The sequence below is a fragment of the Delphinus delphis genome, chromosome 2, assembly GCF_949987515.2.
Source record: "Delphinus delphis chromosome 2, mDelDel1.2, whole genome shotgun sequence".
NCBI classification, from domain to species: domain Eukaryota; kingdom Metazoa; phylum Chordata; class Mammalia; order Artiodactyla; family Delphinidae; genus Delphinus; species Delphinus delphis.
In genome coordinates, this window is record NC_082684.1 from 129,348,038 (window position 1) to 129,370,466 (window position 22,429).

The window sequence follows — 22,429 nt, forward strand, 5'->3', positions numbered from 1 at the left end:
GTAAAGCCTCTGATGAGTAACTGGTATTAACTGTGTGTAAGGAAAGAATGTGACTGTCCAAGGCCAGGGGGCTGAAGGCAGGTATATCCAGTCCACACACTCATGAGGGGACCTTGCTGTTGTGGTGGTGGATGTACCAGTAACGTTACCTGCAGCCTGATTGGGCTTCCAATGTGTTTTCCTACAGAGGGGCATATGCCCATCAGGCTGACTCCTGGGTCCTTTATTTCACAGAACTGTTTGTATTTTTGTTGTTGTTGTTGTTCATCTTTTAAATCAGATAGTTGGTATTTGGTGTCTGATGTCTCGAGTTGTGATGTGTCAGCCTCCACAAGCCAGGCAACGCTGAGGAACTGCCAGCATCTTGTTATTGAGGACTCCTGGGGGGGCGGGGGCAGCCAGCCTTCCCCTTCAGGAAGCAGATCTCTTGCCACATTCCCTTTCAGCCTGCTCTTACCACAAAGGTCCTTTCCAACCCTGTGATTCTGGGATTTGCCAACATTTTGGTGAACTGGACTATGTTGTTCTTTCCCTCACCTGGGAATAGAAGAGGTCAGACCTCCAAGGCAATTGGTTCATCTTTGAAAACATTGGATCATTTCACTCTTGTTGACACTGAATTGAAAGCTGTCTTTGCAAAGCTGCACCCAGATTTCTGTGGTGGCCCTGGCACTCAGCAGTCCTGTAGACTTCCAGAGCAAAAAGGACCAGGAGGCCGTTCAAGCCATCTGTCCTAGAACGAGACATCTGGTCTCAGGTCTGTGCCTCTCGTCAGGGCTCTTTGGGAGCCATGTGGCCCCCCATCCGACAGAGCTGTTATAAACCAGACACCATCAAGTGCTGGTGAGACTAAGAGGAGAGGGTGCCCAAGCTGAAGTTGGCCGGCCAGTGAGGCTGGTTGGCTGGGAGAATTGTGGGTCCAACTGGTTCCTGTAAATGTGTCCACAGACACCTACACATGCCCGGGGGCTTTAATCCATCAAAAATCTTTACTCCCAAGCACCTGCACTGAAGGTTGAGTTCTCAAGAATAGTAATATACATTTTTCTATTGTCAAGGTTGGCCAGGACTCTTGTCCTCTCCATGTTAAAAGAAAAAAAATCAATACAAGTGTACAGATGTTATGGAGGAGACTAGGCAAGGATCTTGGAAACATGAGCTCAGAAGATGCAAGGTATACTGAATAAACTTCAGTGGAAAAGAAATTTCCCAAATATAGGGAGGGGAGCACTTGCTTTTGTGATGTTTGGGCACCGGGTTCATCATGTATTGCTCCCACACAGCACGTGCACCACAGCTGTGTTTCTGTTGCAAGCTTAATGCTAGTTAATCCTGAATCTGAGCTAAAGGAAACCAAGTATAGTTTAATGGGAGTTCCTGACATTTTATTAAGGTGAAATATATTCAGTGCCAGAGAAGTTGAAAAGGTTGTCTGTTCTCCATGCCTTCATTTGCTACTTTATGGCAAGAGCACATGTTGAAGGCTTTGATGGATTCAAACCAATCTTAACACAGGTTCTTAACTCTGCTGCAATTTCAGGGAATAGGAGATAACCCCATTTGGGAATCTGTTTCAGAAACTTCGTCTTAAAGAACTGAGCTCGGTTTTCAGTCTCTCCACTTAAAGTGAAAGTTTGATTTTATAATGCTTATAACTGCACTGAGAGTAGGTTGGAAGAGAATAGAGTGGTTATAAAATTGTTAGTTTTACTAAAACTGATTTACTAATAATGTCCTCCTGACCAATTCCCTTTCATGCCTCCTCCTACCCTCACAATAAATAGGGCAAAATACTTAGCTTAACACTGTGGTCATCAAGCAACCAGTCATTTCCTAATATGGACAGTCGAACCCTCCAGTTTCACTTCTGGAATTCAAGTGCTAGGAGAATGGCATTTACGTTTGTGTATGTTTTCTGTAGCTACTTCCCTCTCACTCTCCAACTCAATGAAGCCTCTGTGTTGTTTGCTTTAACATTAACTATGGCATCTGCAATGACTGAATTTCCTGAACCTGCACTATAGAATCAGCCTGGACCCAATACAATCTAACCCTGACAGTTTGATACAAAATTCAAATGAATAGTCACAAGATTTGAGGGCTCTCTCCTCAATAAAAATGAATCATCCCCCACCCCCCAAATTACAGTCTTTAAAAAGAATGAAGTCAGTACATTTCTACTGACATAGGAAGCTGTCAGTTGTAGAATTTAAAAAGAGACTAGCAAGTTACAGAAAAGTATGTAAAATAAAATCATTTTGAAAAAGGAAAAATGATGTAATCTTTTAAAAAACAATTTCCCATCTTAACAATAAAGATAGTTATGATACATGTCCTAACCTTAGACTCAGGGTTAATTTTTGCTTTCTTTGGTAATTAGAAAAAAATTGTACATTAAGGAAAATTCTACAGTGCTTATTAACTGATGGTTGTCATGCACTAAGCACTTCACTTACATTATCATTTAATCCTCAAAATAACCCCCATTTTACTGGTGAGAAAACTAATGCTTATAGTAGTTAAGCAACTTGCCCAAGGTTAAGTTACATATTACACGTAGCAGAGCTGGGATTTGAATCCAGGGCTGTCTGACTGTAATTCGTGCTACTAACCACCATGCTATATTCCTCCCATCAATGTAAGTATTTGAATTTGTAACCATTTGAATTTTACAATAGTAGGCCACAGAGAATCAATATGGTCAAATATTAGCTTTGTAATTTGTCTAAAAGAAACTAAGTAAAGTCCTAATTCAGAGAGTAAAACCAGACACTGCTGGACCTGAAGCTGAACTGTGCCTTGCATTTGCAGAGTACCAGCTGAAAGAACTGCAACATAGAACACTACCTATAGATTAGAAAAAGCCTAGATGTCCATCAGTAGGGAACTGGTTAGGTAACATTGTACTTAAGCTGTCAAAAAGCAAAAAGGAAAGAATATAAAAATGAAGTTTTTAATGTACTAATATGGAACACTTTCCAAGACATTAAATGAAAAAAGCAAGGCTCGTTACAGGATGTTTAGTTTGATACTATTAATAATTATGTTTAAAGAGGATGCATATATATAATCATTATGTTGAACAAGCATGACTCATGGGGTGTATATCAGTTAATGCAGGCTAAACTACTGCAACAAATAGATCCAAAACACGACTCAGCAAAATAGTTTATTTCTTGCTCACCTAATAGTCCTGGACAGTTATTCAGGTCAGGGAGGAAGCTTTCCTACATTGCCGTCATTCAGCGTCCTTGGATCTGTTCATCTTGTGGTCTACCATCCCCAGAAAGTGGTAGATAATGCTTCCACTCACATTACATTGGAGAAAATTTGGTCATATGGCTACACCCAAATTGAATGGGAATATGGGAAGCTACTCTAGTAGTCCCAGAGACTAATAGCTTTCGGTAGACAGACAAGGTCTCTGTTACAGTCAGCCTCTCTGGTCACCAAATATATTCACCCTTCCCCCAAGGGAGAAGACAAAAGTCCCATTCAATTATTGAATTTCATATCAATATCTGGATCACAGTCTTTTCTAATTAGCCTGGATGAAACACATGAAAAGATGCTCAATCATTAAGGAAATGCAAATCAAAACCACAATGAGTTTAATAGTTAAAAAAAAAAACCCACACTGAGGTATCACCTCATACCTGTCAGAATAGGTATTATCAAAAGACAACTAACACAACATTATAAATCAACCATATCTGTTCAGGACTATTAGGTGAACGAGAAATAAACTATTTTGCTGAGTCGTGTTTTGGATCTATTTGTCTATGTCTCTCTCTCTATCTATATCTCTCTCTCTATATATATATATATATCTCCTCCCACATACACACACACAATGTAATGTTAGTCGGCCTAAAAAATAATGAAATCTTGCCATTTGTAACAGCATGAATGGACTTAGAGGGTATAGTGCTAAGTGAAATAAGTCAGAGAAAGACAAATACTGTATGATCTCACTTATATATGGAATCTAAAAAAAAACACAACAAATGAACAAACAACAAAATGGAAACAGACTCATAGATACTGAGAGCAAACAGGTGGTTGCCGGGGGGTGGGGGGGGAATAAATGAAATGGGTGGTGAGATTAAGAGGTACAATCTTTCAGTTACAAAATAAATGAGTCACAGAGATAAAATGAACAGCATGGAGAGTATAGTCAATAATTATGTAATATCTTTGCATGGTGACAGATAGTAACTAGACTTATCGTGGTGATCATCTCGTAATGTATAGAAATATCAAATCACCATGTTGTGCACCTGGAACTAACACAGTGTTGTAGGTCAATTATACTTCAATGAAAACAAAAAGTTAAATGGGGGCGGGTAAAAAAAGACACCCTTTCTGGGCAGTGAAGGAAGTTCTCATATTAGACCCAATTTTGCTCTCGAAGAAGAATTCTCTTGTCATTGTTCTCCTTCTACCCTGGTTCTGCCCTCTGGCAAGTCCTCCCTCAGCCATTTTTCTCCCTGGCTGTACGTGAAGTGGGAGCATACCTTCCTTGGGGACTATACAGCTTTGACAGCCTGCTTCCTGATGGTGCAGGGTTGGAGACCCAAGTGTTGTTTTATGGCTTTACTTATTTATTCAGGCCAGGCTTGTGGGGTTTTTTGGCAATACAGTTCCCTCAGAAACTTCAGATCTATTTGCTTTGAAGCAGCTTGTATTCCCAAAGTTCTCTCAGACAGGTTTTAACATTATCAAAAAAGTGAGAGAAACTTCAAAAAATTTCAGAAGGTAACAACCTGGTCTATACTCCTTGTCTTATTACCATAACTTAGGTCAAGAAGAGGATCTTGGGACTTCTCTGGTGGTCCAGTGGGTAAGACTCTGCGCTCCCAATGCAGGGGGCCTGGGTTCTATCCTGGTCGGGGAACTAGATCCCGCATGCATGCTGCAACTAAGAAGCCTGCATGCCGCAACTAAAAAAAAAAAAAAAAAAAGAAAGATCCCACATGCTAAAACTAAAGATCCCGCATGCCTCAGCAAAGATCCCGAGTGCCACAACTAAGACCCGGCGCAACCAAAATAAAAATAAATAAATAAATATTTTTTAAAAAAAGAAGAAGAAGATCTTATCTGGCGATTTAATCTGTGAAAATGTGAATTATGACTTCGGTGAACTTTCCAGTCCCTCCTTATTCTACTAGTTGTATATTTATGTTGCAGTCATATTCTACGTAGTTGGTGTTGGAATTAAACTCTACTATGTGGTGGCTGCCTCATCAGATAGTGCAACAGATGATCCTGAGTCAAAAACAAAATGAAATCATGATGATCACTACAACCACCATTTCACCCAGCAGGGAAAACCAAAACCATATCTAACCTAGATAGATTAGATCTAGAATTCTAGACTAGGGGTCAGCAAACTATGGCCTGTGGATCAAATCTGGCCAACCACCTGTTTTTGTAAATAAAGTTTTATTTGAACATGACCACACTTATTTGTTTACATATTGTCCATGATGTTCTGTGCTATAACAGCAGAGCTGAGTACCTGCAACAGAGACCGGATGGCTTGCAAAGCCTAAAATATTTACCTTCTGGTCCTTTGCAGGAAAAATAATTGCCCATTCTGTTTTTCTGATTTTTAATAAAATGTGTCCTATCATATCTGTGCACATATTATTTTAACATTCTTTTTTTAATATCTTTTTTAAAATTGAAGTATAGTTGATTTACAATGTGTTAGTTTCAGGTGTACAGCACAGTGATTCAGTTATACATATATATATGTATATTCTTTTTCAGATTCTTTTCTCTTATCAGTTTTACAAAATATTGAGTATTGTTCCCTGTGCTACACAGTAAGTCATTGTTGGTTATCTGTTTTATATATAGTAGTGTGTGTATGTTAATCCCAACCTCTTAATATATCACTCCCCACTTGGGTAAGCATACTTTTGTTTTCCATGTCTGTGAGTCTTTTTCTGTTTTGTAAATAAGTTCATTTGTACCTTTTTAAAAAATTGCCCATTCTTGTTCTACACAATATTTAATAGCCTCTTCCATGATCTGTCAATGAGGACCAAAAGGGAGCTGAGACTGGAAAATTCCACTCTTTACATTACAAAGCTACGGTAATCAAAACAGTATGGGGCTTCCCTGGTGGCTCAGTGATTAAGAATACGTCTGCCAATACAGGGGATATGGGTTCGAGCCCTGGTGCGGGAAGATCCCACATGCCGCGGAGCAACTAAGCCCGTGCACCACAACTACTGAGCCTGTACTCTACAGCCCATGAGCCACAACTACTGAGTCCACGTGCCACAACTACTGAAGCCCGTGTGCCTAGTGCCTGTGCTTCACAACAAAAGCCACCTCAATGAGAAACCTGTGCACCACAATGAAGAGTAGCCCCTGCTCGCCACAACTAGAGAAAGCTCGCACAGCAACGAAGACCCAACGCAGCCAAAAAAAAAAAAAAAAAAAAAATGCAGTACGGTACTGGCACAAAAGCAGAAATGTAGATCAATGGAACAGGATAGAAAGTCCAGAGATAAACCCACGAACCTATGGTTACCTAATCTATGACAAAGAAGGCAAGAATATACAATGGAGAAAAGACCGTTTCTTAAGCGGTGCTGGGAAAACTGGGCAGCTACATGTAAACGAATGAAATTAGAACACTCCCTAACACCATACATAAAAATAAACTCAAAATGGATTAAAGGCCTAAATGTAAGGCCGGATACTATTAAAGTCTTAGAGGAAAACACAGGCAGAACACTCTTTGACATAAATCATAGCAAGATCTTTTTCAACCCACCTCCTAGAGTAATGAAAATAAAACTAAACAAGTGGGAACTAATTAAACGTAAAAGCTTTTGCACAGCAAACGAAACCATAAGCAAAACGAAAAGACAACCCTCAGAATGGGAGAAAATATTTGCAAACGAAGCAACCAGCAAGGGATTAATCTCCAAAATATATGAAGAGCTCATGCAGCTCAATATCAAAAAAAAAAGAAAGAAAAGAAACCCAATCAAAAAATAGGCAGAAGATCTAAATAGACATTTCTGCAAAGAAGACGTACAGATGGCTAAAAAGCACAAGAAAAGATGCTCAACATCACTAATTACTAGAGAAATGCAAATCAAAACTGCAATGAGGGGCTTCCCTTGTGGCGCAGTGGTTAAGAATCCACCTGCCAATGCAGGGGACATGGGTTCGAGCCCTGGCGCGGGAAGATCCCACATGCTGCGGAGCAAATAAGCCCGCAAGCCACAACTACTGAAGCCCATGCGCCTAGAGCCCACGCTCCGCAGCTAGAGAAGCCACCGCAATGAGAAGCCTGCACATCACAACAAAGAGCAGTCCCCGTGAGCCGCAACTAGAGAAAAGCCCACGCACAGCAACAAAGACCCAATGCAGCCAAAACTAAAATAAATAAATTTATTTTAAAAAACAACTGCAAAAAAAACCAAAACAACAACAACAACAAAAAACAACTGCAATGAGGTATCACCTCACACTGGTCAGAATGGCCATCATCAGTCTACAAACAATAAATGCTGGAGTGGGTGTGGAGAATAGAGAACTCTCCTACACTTGATGGGAATGTAAATTGTACAGCACTGTGGAGAACAGTATGGAGGTTGCTTAAAAAGCTAAAAATAGAGCTACCATATGATCCAGCAATCCCACTTCTGGGCATATAACCAGAGAAAACCATAATTCAAAAAGATACATGCACCCCAATGTTCATTGCAGCAATATTTACAATAGCCAGGATATGGAAGCAACCTAAATGTCCATCAACAGAGGAATGGATAAAGAAGATGTGGTACATATATACAATGGAATATTACTCAGCCATAAAAAAGAACGAAATAATGCCATTTACAGCAACATGCATGGACCTAGAGATTGTCACACGGAGTGAAGTAAGTCAGACAGAGAAAGACAGATATCATATGATATCACTTATATGTAGAATCTAAAAAAAGGGTACAAATGAACTTACCTACAAAACAGAAATAGAGTTACATATGTAGAAAACAAACTTATGGTTAACCCAGGGTAAGGGTAGGGGGAGAGATAAATTGGGAGATTGGGATTGACATATACACACTGTTATATATAAAATAGATAACTAACAAGGACCTACTATATAGCACAAGGGAACCCTACTCAATACTCTGTAATGGCCGATATGGGAAAAGAATCTAAAAAAGAGTGGATACATGTATATGTATAACTGAATCACTTTGCTGTACACCTGAAACTAACACAGCATTGTAAATCAACTATACTTCAAGAAAAATTAAAAAAAAAGAAAAAGACTTCCAGCTTTTGGCTCAGAGGAGGCCAAGGTGCAACTTTCTTCAGTTGTCCTGAATCCGGGTTCATCCGACACCAGCTGCCACCATGTTGCCTAAGTTTGACCCCAACAAGATCAAAGTTGTGTACCTGAGGTGCACCAGTGGGGAAGTCGGTGCCACATCTGCCCTGGCCCCCAAGATTGGCCCCCTGGGTCTGTCTCCAAAAAAGGTTGGTGATGACATCGCCAAGGCAACTGGTGATTGGAAGGGTCTGAGGATTACTGTGAAACTGACCATTCAGAACAGACAAGCCCAGGTTGAGGATTGATCATCAATGCCCCAAGGAACTGCCAAGAGACAGAAGGAAGCAGAAAAGCATTAAGCACAGTGGAAACATCACTTTTGATGAGATTGTCAACATTGCCTGACAGATGCGGTATCGATCTTTAGCTAGGGAACTCTCTGGAACCATTAAATAGATCCTGGGGGCCATCCAGTCTGTGGGCTGCAATGTTGATGGCCGCCACCCTCACATCATAGATGACATCAACAGTGGTGCAGTGGAATGCCCAACTAGTTAAGAACTGCAAAGAAAAATAAAGGGTTATTTGACAACCAAAAAAAAGAAAATTCTACTCTTACCTGAAGAACGTTACTCATGTCCTCAGGTATTTAAACGGGAAAAGGAAAGACCATTCAATATCAGTCTTGGGCTGAATCACCCACAGAAAACCAAACCCTGCTACAATAGGTCTGCTCTTGAAATCCACCTAATCAATGACTAACCCCACTTCATTTTGAGCCAGTCATAGCCAGTCATTCATATTTAACTTAAACCCCACATTTCCCCCAAGCCCTATATAAACCCTATCTTTTACTTTGTTCACAGAGATTATCTGTCTCCTTACAGTTCTCCCTTGCCTGGAAAGAAATAATTTCTTAAATAAATAATTTTGTGTGTTTGTTTTTCTTTCTAGATTTGAAAGAATTGTGATTCCTTTAATACAAGCAAACCTAAAATGCAACGAATTAACAAAATAGAAGTTTAGATTCTGCTCACCTAGCGGTCTTGAACAGGTGTTCAGCTTGGTGGGGCAGCTCTCATCCTCCCTGTCACTCATGGACCAAGATTCCTTCTGTCTGTCATCTTTCATGGCTCTGTCACCACTTGCATCCATCTGGGAGGAGAGGAAAGAAAGAGTTTCATTGTGTGTGGGTATGGGTGGACGTGTTTACTAGGCCAGTCCTGGAAGTGGCACCCATCGATTACACCTTAATCCATCTTACATCCCCTTACAGAGAATTTAGTCTAGAGGTTATATCAAATTGTAAAGGACAGAATGTATATAAGTAGGGAGCTAGAGGTCTCCATTACAGGGTGTAAATCAGAAAGCACCTTAATTTTTGTCTTCCACTGGCCCTTTAGTTTACTCTCTATGGCTGGTTTTCCCTTGCCCCTTTCACCTTGGTCAAATCCATCAACTTTGCTAATTACTCTTACGTATTAAGATTCCTCCTGAAATGCTAGGCTCCCAAACAACATCAGTTAAGTAACAGAAATGCCCAGCCCCCTCTAATAGTCATCACTCTAAAACTGATTTAAGACTGAGGCTTCTTCCTGTCTCCCAGCGTGGGTCTCTAGGATGTGAGTCACCTCCTATGGAAAAGGCGTGTGTGATCAGTTTCATTCTTTCTTCATTCAATGCTTCCACTTTCCTCATCTTGTTGCTACTGTCTCTAATCTTTCCAAGCTGGGTGGCTGCTAGTTCCTCTGGTGTCTTTGGATAGATTAGAAAAAGGTTCTCCCTTCTGGGTGAATGCAACCCCATGGTGAGAGAACTGCACCTCTGTGTGAAGTAGGAAAAGGCAACTCTTCCTCCAAGTAGACACAACCCCGTGCCAGGGCATATGGTTTGGAGAGTGGAAAGCAGGTTGGATTTCAGCCCCCATTAGCACCTACAGTCAGGTGCCATTTTCAGTGAATAACTTACACAACCATGAAGCCTGTTAAGGTTGGAACATATGGAGGAAGTCACAAGGGAGACTGTAATGTTTGTACTTGACCAGTACTGTCATGAGTGGCATCTACATTCTCTGGGGTTTGCAGAGGTTTAAGACTTACTCTTTTTTTTGCAGGTTGTATCTCTGAGTTCTTTAAAGCTCCATCATTCCATCTTTGGGGATCTCATCTCTGTACTTTCCTTTGCATAGATGAGTACATTGCTTTTGTGGTTGTTTGTTAACAATTCTTTCTTGAGACCCCAGGCATCTGGTGATACGACTGCACCTTCCTTCTGCTGAAGTCCACTCACTTCTTTTGGCAGCTTTCTTGAACAGGATCCAAGACAATGCTTCTCCAGAGCTCTTGCATGTATGTACCACATTTGGACTAGAGAAAACATGCTCCTTTGACCTATTGTTGGCAGTTCTGTTATATTCCAAACCATAGCCTCATCTCTACCCCATAGGATGCCTGAGCCAGTCCTTTACCTTTTATATATCCCAAATGTAATTCAGACATCAGCCACCATGTCTCTCAGATAGGAAGCAATATTACACATTGCTGTGTGTTCCCAGCAAAATTCCTTACATCAGTGTGAGTGAGGCAAAGGGCATACACACCTCAGGATGAGGTTGAGGATGGTGGCAATGACTCAGTACAAAATACAACAGCTTCCTCTAAAAACCTTGACTCTCCTATCTTTTTTTTCAGCCTCTCCAATGCCTTTTGTAAGCTGGAGGTAGGTGGTGAACTAAGAGTAAAAAGCTGGTTTTCTACACTCTCCCTCTGCAAATCCTGTGTTGGTGAATTTGCATCTAACTTTGAATATGACCTTACTGTTTTGGGGTCTCAGCCAAATCTGAGACTAAGTGAGGTTCATTTAAGCATCTTATCTATACATATCTCTGGAAGTATACAGATGGAACAGAAAATATTCATTACCTTTGGAGGGAAATTTGTTGGCACAGGGAAGCTGTGGGAGGGAGAATTTTTCACATATACTCTTTTGAACTGTTTTAATTTTAAACTATATATATATATGTAGTACCTATTTAAGAAATTAATCTTCTAAATGTATATTGAAGTACATTCCTGCAATAGAGCACTTTCCAACTCTTAAGAAGAATGAGCTAAAAATTCTGATGTAGAAATATCTCAAAGATGTTGTTAAGGAAGATACAGAACATTTCATAATGTACCTATTTACGTACAATAAAATTACACATAATTACATGTTTTTTAATACATGAGGAACATTTCCAGAGTAATTTTATTGGGATAGACTAAATTATGTTGTAGCAACATGTTAAGCTTGAAATCTCAGTTGTTTACCACAGAAAAGGCTTATATTTCTGGTGCATACACGTGTCCATTGAGAGACAGGCAACTCTTTTAGGGCAGCTGTTCTCCATGTGGTAACTCAGGGATCCAGGCTGTTTCCATCTTGTGGCTTCCTCACCTAAAGGCATGGCTTCCACAATTGCTGCAGCATGGGGAGAGAGAGCTGGAGAGTCACACATTAGCACTAAATGCTTTGGCTCAGCAGGGCACATATCACTTCTGTTTATAGTTCTTGAAGTAGAACTAGTCTCATGAGCCCTGCCTCACTACCAGGCAGGGTAGGAAATATTGTCATTCTTCATGCCCAGGAAGAAGAAAATAAAATGGGTTTCAATGTCATGTTGACATTGTCTCTGCCACAGGACACATACACAAAAAGGTAACAGGAGGAGGGAATCTGAGGATCTGAAATCAGAAGACTTACTTTTCACAGTACTATTCACTATATTCACTGTATATTAAGTATGTATGTTATTTGGATTTTTTTTAACCATTGGGTCATGTATACTTTTTCAATGCAAGGAATTATTAACTTTAGCGTCAAGGGATACTGAAACTAGTTTTATGAGGAATAAGGTATAGTATAAAAATATCTCCCCACATGATACTTATTAATTACAAATGGACAAAGAATAAGTTTACAATGGAAAACCCGACAGACACCACCTTAACTTAGGGATCAAAGTTAAAAAACATCACCAGTAATGGGACAAATAGATACCTTGTGCCTCCTGATTTAATGAACTGAGAAAAACACAGCATCATTTTTGTGATATTCCTGCCAAAAATACATAGCCTGAACTTAATCATGAGGAAAAAACAGATAAACCTAAATTGAAGGACTTTATACAAAATATCTTGCCTGTATTCTTCAAGTGACAAGGTAATGAAAGGCAAAGAAAGACTGAGGAATGAATCTAGACTGAAGGAACTAAAGAGACTAGTTCACTAAATGCAATATGTAACCCTGGATTGGATTCTGAACCAGAAAAATACTATTTTCTTCGTTGCTACAAAGGACAATATTGAGATAATTAATGATATCTGAATAAAATCCGTGGGTTAGATGGTATTATTGTAACAATGATATTTTTATGATTTTATAATTGTGCTATTGTTATATAAGAGAATGTCCTTGTTTTAGGAGACATACACTCAAGTGTTTAGGGGTGAAAGGGCATCATATCTGCAGTTTACTCTCAAATGGTCAAATGGTTCAGGAAGTAGTTATATATTATATATATATATATATATATATATATATATATATATACTTATATACACATAAACATACATACATATATATGTGAGAGAAAGAGAGAAAGAAAGAACAATAAAGCAAATGTGGTAAAATGTTAACATTTTGAGAATCTGAATAAAAGGTATATGGGAGGTCTTTGTACTTTTCATGCATCCATTCTGTAAGTCTGAAATTCTTTAAAAGTAAAAAATTTGTAAAAGTGACCAGTAACTAACTACACTTATTAAGTTTGTGACTTCTAAATATAATGCTGATCATCAAATTTTATTTGTAATAGAATAAAGGTGCAGAGTAATTATTTCAAAATTATATCTCACAGACTTATGGTGAGGGTCAAATGTTGTAATATGTATAAATACAGTCTGTTGTCATTATTGCATTGTTTATGTGTGAATACATTATTTTCATTATTATTATTATTATTTTCATTTTGGCTGAAGTGGGTGATTCCTACTGGAGAGTAACAGAGGTTGAGGTTGAAAGAGTGACACGAGAAAAAGACAAAATCTTTTAATTTTGAAAAAGATACCGATGAGACTTCCCTGGCGGTCCAGTGATTAGGACTCCGAGCTTCCACTGCAGGGGACCTGGGTTCGATCCCTGGTCGGGGAACTAGGATCCCACAAGCCACACGGCACAGCCAAAATAGATACAAATAAATAAATACATACATAAAATTAAATTTAAAAAAAAGAAAAAGATACAGAATGCCAGGCAAAGGGGCTTGGATTTTGCCTTGTAAAAGTCACTTTTGGGATACTGAAAAGTCGTTGCTTACCAAAATGGGATGGGGGAAGCTGAATTCTTAGCAGTGCTGGTAGTCTCCTTAGGGATCAGCTGATGAATGGTCCAACCTCCTCATTTTAGTTAAGCTGGTGGGTTATGCAGATGAGGCATCTAGACTAGAGTCTTGAAGATGAAGCTATGAAGATTCAAAGATTGAGAGGGCAAATAAAGAAAAACAAAGAGACGAGAAATGTCACATTGCCAGGACCAGCTACATAATTTGGGGGGCCCATTGTGAAAAGAAAATTCAGGGCCCCTTGTTCATAAGTTATTAAGAATTTCAAAACAGTAACAGCAGAACATTATACCAGGCAGGGGATCCTACTGAGCATGGAGCTTCATGTGACAGCACAAGCCACTAACCCATGAAGCTGGCCCTGCACACGCAATCCACCAAGGACGTCCACATTCCGTCATTCACCCAAGGTCACTAGGTACTTTCAGCTGAAAGGCACTGGAACCCTGATTCAAAACGGCTTCAGTCATAAGGAAATGTAGATGGCAGAAGGTTGTTCTTCAGGCGTACTATGAGCAATGGCACTTGAAGTCATCAAAGGCCCAGGTTCGTTGAGGCAAATCTCTATGCTCAGGGTATGGGATTTGCCCTCAGGCTCCATAATGTATGAATGTATCCAATGTATGAAATGGGCCAACTTCTCCTGTTCTCTCTGAAGGGAGCAAAAATTACTTTCCCGGGAGCCCCTCACATTTCCTTAGCCAGAATTGGGTCCCATGTCCATGGCAGGAGGTATGTGGAGCCATGATTTGATTAAGCAATCACGATGCCCCTCCTGGAGCTCGGAGTGGGGCCATCTTCCCTTGAAGCACAGGGCTACATGGAGGGAGGCGGCACCTGAACAAAATCAGGGCTCTGGTGGGAAAGAGGAGAAGGAGTTTTTGCATTGGTCCCTGACACGCTGCTGATTCCAGAACTGCTGATACAAAGGCAGGGTGGTGGGTTAGCAACGTCATGCTGTGTGAGAAGGAATGATGTTACACAATTTAACCTTAGGTGGGTCACAAAAGTATATTTTTATTTCAGTAAAGACGTGTTTATTCTTATGTATATATTTAAAAAATAAATTGTAAGAGGAACACAGAGAGCACTAAGCATAAAGAAAAAACTGATAATTCAAACTTATTAAAATGAAGAATTATTGTTCATCAAAGACTCCATTAAGTGAGCAAAAAGGCAAGCCATATATTGCATATATGTACATGCAATACATATATCTGACAACAGACACCAAGAGCACGTGCATACACACACACACACACACACACACACATCAATACGTATACGTGCATGGGGTGGGGGTGGGGGGAAGATGGGAGAAGATGCTGTAATTGTGTAATTTGTGGCAAGCCAAGAAGGGTCCTTGGGGTTCTAGAGCAAACCCATGCCATCTGCAGTGGAGAATTAAACACCCTTTGAAAAATATACACACATGCTACAATACAAAAAATCAATAAGAAAAAAACTAGACAACTCGATTAAGAAAAGGGCAAAGTACATGAATACTTCACAAATGAGGATATGCAATTGACTGACAAACATGAAAAGTTTTCAGCCTCATTAGTCATCAGGGAAATGCAAATTAAAACCACAATGAGATACCACTTTATGCCAATGAGAATGGCTAAAATTAAAATGACTGATGATATCAAGTGCTGCTGAGGATGTGAAACAAGTGGAACACTCATTCAGTGCTTCTAAAAGGGTAAACTGGTACAGCCACTTGGAAAACTATTTGGCAGTACCTAGTAAAACTATGTATGTCTATGACTCGGCAATTTAACTCTTACGTATGTGTCCTCAGACAGGCATACATGTGTACAGTAGAAGACACGAATAAGAACGTGAATAGCAGTGCTTTTCATAATAGCTAAGACCTGGAAACAACCTAAGTGTCCATCAATGGTAGAATGGATAAGAAAATTGAGTTGTGATCACACAACAAAATACTATATATCAATGAGAGAGAAGAAATTATTACTATACAAAACAAAATAGATGAACTTCACAAACATAATGTCAAGAGAAAGAAACCAGCCACAAAAGAATACACATGCTGTAACTCATTCCATTTATATAAAGCTCAAACACAGATAAATGAGTACACTCATACTCATAGCAGTGTTATTCACAATAGCCAAAAGGTGGAAGCAACCCAAGGGTCTAGCAACAGAGAAATGGATAAACAAAATGTGGTGTACACATACAATGAAATCACTCAGGCTTAAAAAGGAAGGAAATTCTGACACCTGCTACAACATGGATGAACTTTGAGGATATTATGCTAAGTGAAATAAGACTATCACAAAAAGACAAATACTATATGATTCCACTTACATGAGGTCTAAAGTAGTTAAAGTCATTGAAGCAGTAAGTAGAATGGTGGTTGCCTGGGGCTGCGGGGGAGGGAGGAATGGGGAGTTGTTTAATGGGTCGTTTTAGTTCGGGAAGATGAAGAGTTCTGGAGATTGGTTGCACAAGAGTGTGAATGTACTGAACCCTACTGAACACTTAAAAATGGTTAAGATGGTAAATTTTATGTTATGTGTATTTGACCACAGTTAAAAATAAAGGCAGATAAATGAATCTATGGTGATAGAAGGATAGTGGCTACCTTGGGGGAGAGACTGACTGAAAGGAGGGATGAATGGGGCTTCTGTGGTGCTGGTAATTTCTGTTTCTTGAGCTGGGTGATGGTCACCTGGGTGAGTTCACTTGGGATTTATGCACTTCTATGTATATATATTATTGTGGCATGCATGGTGGTGTGTTTTCCAGATCGCCCTGCGAGGAAGGACCTGCTGCCCAGCTGCAGCAAGAGTGGTCAGCAGAGAGTCTCCAGCTGTTAATTCTCTCAGAGTCTACAGAGGGCCGCCTTGCCTGAGATCACCCCCTTGCTGGGCAGCCTGAATCTGGTGACTGAGCAAAGTAGGGGTATAAAGGTCCAACCATTTAGACTTGATGCTAGACAAATCTGATGGGATTTCTCACTCCAGAGTGAGCTGCTGATTGGCTGAGACTCTTCTGAGTCTGCAGCACAGGTTGACTTTCCCTCTGCCAATCCTGCTCTCACTCCCTTCCTTTCACAGGTGTAGATCTCTAATAAGTATTTTACACCCCAAACTCTATGTCAGCATCTCCTTCTTGAGAACTTGACCTTTGACAGTTGGTAACAGAAAGTGGATGAGAAAGCTGATGATAAGATGGGTTTTTGGAAACTGATGACCACCCATCTGACAAGGAGGACCCCATTACTGGAGGTAGGTGGAGCACAACCAGGGGTGAATTGGGAGGGTGAAACGATAGAATGGAATGCTCTATCCAATGGAATAGAGGGCACAATGTACCAGATGCTTGAGATGTGTGGAGGGAATAGTGCTATACGGATGATGGATTGGATGGCTATTGCTAATCCAACTGGATGTGCACATCTCATGCTAAAGTCAGGGTCCTGGTTGGAAAAACCTGAAATTCTGGCATATGGAATGGAGATATCAAGGTGGATATCCCAAAAGATTTTAACTCCACGAATTCCTTTGAATCTTCTGAGCCTGCAGAAGTGGCCCACTTCTCTCTAGTAAGAGCCAACATTCCCTTTCTGCTGAGAGACAGGGCAGATGCCCCTCCCTCACAAAGCAACAAGTACCCCTGTCATGATCTGCCCCCACTCCCTTCCTAGCCACTTGGCCTATACTAGGTTAGCTGCAGCATAACCGAGCTATGGAAGTGCTGAGCCTGATAAGGGAAGAAAGGAATTGTGACCCATAGGAACAGCAAGGTCTAGCCAGCATGTACCCAGGAGCCAGAGAGGATAGATATGGAACTGGATTCTGAGGGTACTTGATGAAGGGGGAAGCAACATAAAATTGGAAATGGAAGAGTTTATTGACTTGGGATCCCTCTCTTGAGTTACAAGATTCAATGTCCTGGCAAAAACCAGGAGATGGTGCAAACTCACCACTAGGATGGATCCTAGAAGCATGGAAAAAGCGATGACCCATGCTAAAGGAAGCTTAAAGTTAGGACTGCTCTGGAAGTTGATGGAGGTGGGGTTAAAAGGCTCAGATAAGTGAGAATGCTGAATAGACTATGGATAACGAGACCTGCCAGATAATTATGTTCTATGAAAAGAACCCAAAGACACACTGTTTACCAAGGCCATAAAAAATTTGCTGGTGAGAGGCTACCAGAATCTCTTAAAAAGTTAAGTGGTAGCTCTCCTCTGTATACCAGGGCTGATGAAAGGAGAAATTAGCTTTTTTTTTTTTTTTTTTTTTTTTGCGTCACGCGGGCCTCTCACTGTTGTGGCCCCTCCCGTTGCAGAGCACAGGCTCCGGACGCGCAGGCTCAGCGGCCATGGCTCACGGGCCTAGCCGCTTCGCGGCATGTAATATCTTCGCGGACCGGGGCACGAACCCGTGTCCCCTGCATCGGCAGGAGGACTCTCAACCACAGCGCCACCAGGGAAGCCCAGCACTGTTTATTATTTAATCATCCTTTTGTCACTGAATTAAAAATTCATCTTTCATATGTTATATTCTTATAATCAGATATCTGTTCCTGGATTTTCTAGTCTGTTACACTGGTTCATTTGTCTATCCTTATCATATGGATTTTTTTATGGTAACTTTATAGTGTCCTCTGGTATCTGGTAAGCCAAGTGCACCTTTAGTGTACTTCTTCCTACATTTAATGGCTATTCACAGGTACTTTATTCTTTCCAAATGAATTTTAGGATAATTTAATCCAATTAAAAAGAAATATGTGGGGATTATATAGGAATTTTATTAATTTTACATAAATTTGTAAAGTTGACCTTTGTGTGACATACCCAAGAATGAAACAATGAAGGCATTCAATGCCTGTTCATTGTTCAGATCTTGTTTCATTTCTTTATCCAACATATACTTTTGTTGACCACCTACCACATGCTAAGCACTGTTCTAGATGCTGGGGATACAACTGTGAACAAAACAGACAAGGTCCTTGCCTTTTGCAGTTTGCATTCTAGTAGGGGGAGACAGGTAATAAACAAATATATAATACATAACACAAGTAAATATGTAATATATCCGATGGTGTTAAATGCTATTGCCAAAAAAAAAAAAAAAAAAAAGAATCCAGTTGAGAGGGATATAGAATGCTGGGAGGAGGGTTGCTTTTCTATTTAGGGTGATAAGGTGATGTGGTGACATTTGAGTATCGCTTTGAAGAGGGATCCATGCATTCCAGTCAGAGGAGATAGCAAACGTAAGAGCAGGAGCATGCTTGGTGTGTTATATGATCAGAGGAAGAGCAAGAAGCCCAGAGAGTGAGTAAGGGGTAGTTGTGTTGGGGCATAGTGAGGATTTTGGCTTTAACTGTGAGTGAGAAGAAAAGTGATTCCTGAGTTTTGAGCAAAGGAGTAACATGATCTGATGAAAGTAATAAAAGATCATTCTGGTGGACGGGAGTGGAAGGGAGGAGACCAATTAGGAATCTCTTAGGATAATTCTCACTCGAGATGATGGTGACTTGGACGAGGGTGACAGAGGTGGCAAGAAATGGGGGATTCTGGGGAATTCCCTGACGGTCCAGTGGTTAAGACTCTGAGCTTTCAGTCCCGAGGGCGCAGGTTTGATCCCTGGTCAGGGAACTAAGATCCCACAAGACGCGTAGCGCCAACCAAAAAAGAAAAAAAAAAAAAAAAGTGGGGGATTCTGACCCGTCTGACTCAAGTGCCGCCATAGTCCACCAGAGGGCACTACATACGTGTCCTGGTGAGGCGGAGCTGTGACAGCCGGTCCTTCCTTCACCCTCCCATAATGATAGGTTGTGGTATGTACCTACATAACAGCTACCCCTCCCCTTTTGATTTTATTCGAGACTGTGGAGTGCCCAGCCTCAAAGGATGAGTCATGATGGTATAAGCACCATTTGCATCTCCATGATGCTGTTATCTAATGTCATAACCTTCTTTTCTTTCCAAGACCCTCCTTCTATCAACCTCTCCTATACACGTACATGCATCAACTAGTTTATTAAGGCATCTGGGAGAACAGATTCACTGGTTGTGACTAGGAACTCCCTTCTTTGCCATTATTTCTTTTGGGAACATTGCCTCTCTAAACCTATAGTGTTGAAAAGAAAACGAAATAATGTTTTTAAAAATTTATGTACATGTAAAGAAAAATTGAGACAAAAGAATTTACAGCAGCACCGTCCAATAAAACTCTAATGGGAGCCATGTATGTAATTAAATTTTAACTTACACATGTAACCAAATTTTTAAAAGTAAAAAATAGTTTGAAATTAAGTTTAAGAATGTATTTTACTTAATCCAATATATCAAAAATATTATCATTTCAAAATGTAAACAATATATACTTAATGAGACATTTTACATACATTTTTTTCATACTAGGTCTTCAAAATCTAGTGTGTATTTTACATTTACAGCAGGTCTCAGTTTGGACTGGCCACATTCCAAGTGCTCAATACCCACATGAGGCTAGTATCCACTGTATTGGATAGTGTAGATTTTCAGTGTGTGGAAAGACATCTTATCATCTCCCCAGTACTCATTTTTCTCTTTCTTTCACTGTAAACCCGCCCCCTCCTTCCCCCCCAAGTTTAACAATGCACATGGATGTCCCACCGCAGACACCATTTCCCAGCCTCCTTGAGAGTTGTGTGTGTATTCATTTTCTATTGCAGTGTAACGAGCTACCGCACGCTTAGCAGCGTAAAACACTCACTCATCATCTCAGAGCTCTGTAGGTCAGAAGCCTGGGCTTGGCTGGGTTTTCTGCTCAGGGTTCCACAAGGCTGAAATTAAGGTGTCCACTGGGCTGGGCTCTTACCTGGAGGCTCTTGGGAAGAACCTGCTTCTAAACTCATTCAGGTTGTTGGCAGAATCCAGTTTCTTATGGCTATGACTCCGAGGTCCTGTTTCTGGGCTGACTGGGAGCTGGGAGCTGCTCTCTGTTCCTACAGGCTGCCTGGACTCCTTTTCGTGTGCCCCCAAATTCCTCACGCTTTGAATCTCTCTGACTCCCCCTTCTGCCCACCAGTTGGAAAAACCCGTGCCTTTAAAGGGCTTGTGATTAGATTAGGTCCACCTAGATAGTCTTCCTTTTGCCATATAACATAACAATCACAGGAGTGGGCTCATTCAAAGGGGATTATACAAGGGCAAGGGGCGTTTGGGACGTTCTAAGAATTAGGCTTCCAGTTGCTCAGGACATTTTGGGTGTCATGCTTGTTCTCTTACTTTTCCTCAAACCTCACTGGTCAGTGATCAAATTCTATCAGCTCAACTTCCAAAACACACTCAGAATTCAACCACTTCCCATCACCACCTCTGCTGTATCTTGGGCCGGCCATCGTCATCTCTCATGTGGTTAGCGCAGTAACCTCCTAACTGGCCTGCCTTCAGCAATCTGTTCTCAATACAGCAACCAGAGTGATCCTGGAACAACGTATGCCAGACCACGTCATTCCTCTGTCACCCCTTAATGGCTGCCCATCTTAGAATAAAAGCCAAAATCCTTAATATGTACTGTAGGCCACATTGTAGTCCTTGTAAGGTTCTACTTTGGTTTCCTTATTAGCTCTGCATGTGACCTTCAAATCCTACCACTTGTCCCCTCTTTCACTTCACTGTAGCCTCATACTCTTTCTTTCTTTCTTTTCTTTTTTTTTGTGGTACGCGGGCCTCTCACTGTTGTGGCCTCTCCCATTGCGGAGCACAGGCTCCAGACACGCAGGCTCAGTGGCCATGGCTCATGGGCCCAGCTGCTCCACGGCATGTGGGATCTTCCCGGACCAGGGCACGAACCTGCGTCCCCTGCATCTGCAGTCGGACTCTCAACCACTGCGCCACCAGGGAAGCCCCTCACACTCCTTCTTGCTATTCCTTAAACATGTCACGAAGTCCTTTAGGGTTTTTGTACTTGCTATTCACTTTGCCTAGAATGTTCTTTCCCCAAGATATCTGCATGACTAGCTACACACACACACACACACACACACACACACACACACACACACACGAGACTTCATATACCCCTACCTTGCTTAATTTTTTGCTTCTACTGTAGTAGTTTTTGCTATACTACATACTATATTTTTAATTTGTATCTTGTTTGTCTCCCCGCTAAAATATAAACCCATTAGAAAAGGGACCCCTGTGCCCCGCACCTGCCAGACACATACCTTTTGTTCATTATTATATCAACCTGGCACACGGTAGGAACTCAAAATTGTTTGGTGAATGAATAATAACATGAGAGGGCGCTGATGGGAGTTAAAGCATTCTAAGGTCTCTATATTGTTTGGAAGGAAGGTAGATATTGATTAATTTTAGACTTTGCTAAGCTAAATGGGCACGCTACATTTTTCAGGGTTACCACTAAGAGAACAGAAATAGAACTGTGACTTCAATGTCAATGAGAAGGGAAGGGCAAAAGAGAAAATTTCAGCCAGTGGAAGGCAGGGATGAAGAGAAAGCAGCAGAGATATGATAGAAAAGAACTTCCTGATTCCTGTAGAATAATGGCAGATGCCTAAATCCCTTCACAATCTTCCAAAACCCACACAGATCAACAAGGAAAGCAAATTACATCACCCCAGCCCTCACCTACAGCATCCTAGGAGAGGGAGAGTACCTTGAGCCTCAATTTACATGTAAATGGAGAGAGAAATATCTGAAACCAGCAGAGCCACAACATCAGCTAGAATTATCCCAGAGGGAG

At 40.8% G+C, this 22,429-nt stretch overlaps 1 pseudogene; it reads left to right on the top strand.

Moving 5' to 3' along the window:
• The first annotated feature begins 8,328 nt into the window (after positions 1-8,328).
• Positions 8,329-8,869, top strand: LOC132419796 (large ribosomal subunit protein uL11-like; annotated as a pseudogene).
• The last annotated feature ends 13,560 nt before the right edge of the window (positions 8,870-22,429 follow it).